This window comes from Aplysia californica, unplaced genomic scaffold (assembly GCF_000002075.1).
Source record: "Aplysia californica isolate F4 #8 unplaced genomic scaffold, AplCal3.0 scaffold01520, whole genome shotgun sequence".
NCBI lineage: Eukaryota > Metazoa > Mollusca > Gastropoda > Aplysiida > Aplysiidae > Aplysia > Aplysia californica.
Genome location: NW_004798790.1, coordinates 12,068 through 13,500, shown reverse-complemented (window position 1 = coordinate 13,500; position 1,433 = coordinate 12,068).

Below are 1,433 nucleotides of genomic sequence, written 5' to 3'. Positions count from 1 at the left end.
GTAGTAGTAGTAGTAGTAGTAGTAGTAGTAGTAGTAGTAGTAGTAGTAGTAGTGTAATACCTGTGCTAAGATAGTCTTTTCTTTATGATTTCGTAAGAGTTTTACGGCACTTGCAACACAATAAGGTCATTTCAGTGCCGAAGATTTGGAAGTGTGACAAGAGAGTAAAAAAAAACACAAAAAATAAGGAGAAGATAAAAAGACGATAGATGGTTGATAAGAAAGAAGGAGCAAACCACACCAGAGCACGCCGCCAAACGCCCACGATAGACGCAAAAATACAGCCGAACTTGATCCAAAGGCCATCTGTAAGACAATCTCCTTGTACAAGCGACCACCACTCATTTCCCCCTCCCCACTTTCCACCCTTGCATTTTTTTTTAAACACTGGAATGATGAAATTCTGCAAGGCGTCTGTCTACCTGTTTAAGACGGTTAGAGTTTGAGTTTGAATAAAGAGAAGCACATCGACACAACAACGCCCATTTACTGCAAGGAAGAAGTAAGGCAAGACAGAAAGACAAAAACAACCGAGGAGAAAAAAAAAGAAGTAGGACCAACCAGTGGCGCCCTCCAACCACTCAGCGTTGTCTTAGACGGCAACTACACTGTTCTTCTCGATAAATGCAGGTGGCTGTCTTAGACGATTTTTATTGTCGGTCATTTGGGAGATGGCGCACTTGGACAACCAAGAGCAAGTATGTTTAAAAGGTTTTAAAAACAAAGAACACTGACAGTTTTTGTTGTGGGTCTTTTGGTGGTTTTTATTTTTTTATTTTTTTTTACGGTATTGGCAACATAGTTGGGTCATATAAGTGCCGAAGATTAGAAGCGTTATAAGAGAGTAACAAACACAAAAAAGAAGCAGGAGAGATGAGGACGATAGATGTTTGATAGGAAAGAAGGAGCAAACCACATCAAAGCATCCGTCAACCACCCGCCCACCCGCACAACGGAGAACAGCGACTATGACTAAAGATTTAGTACATGTATCTTCCACAATAAAATGAGGAGAGTAGTAATTCCAAGGGTATATAATGAGCACTCTTAAAAATATATATCGTGAAAATGTTCCAAAAAAAGGCTTTCGCGGTGGCTATAGGCGGGGGAGTCCTTCAACTGGGAACATGAGGCATGCGCCCCATTTCTTCAAACAATAATTAGAGTAAAAATGCCATGCGCGACGAAAGATAATTATGTGCAGGATTCAGACATGAATGCATTACGTAATTCGGGTGGATTATAATTGTAAGAGAAATGTTTTATTTTTAACTTTTCAATTTTATTGATTTCCTCCAAAAGTCTGTCTGTCGGCCTGTCTGAATGCCTGCCTCAATGTCTGTCTGTCTATCTGCCTGCCTTAATGTCTGTCTGTCTATCTGCCTGTCTTAATGTCTGTCTGTCTGTCTATCTACCTGCCTGTCTGTATGTTT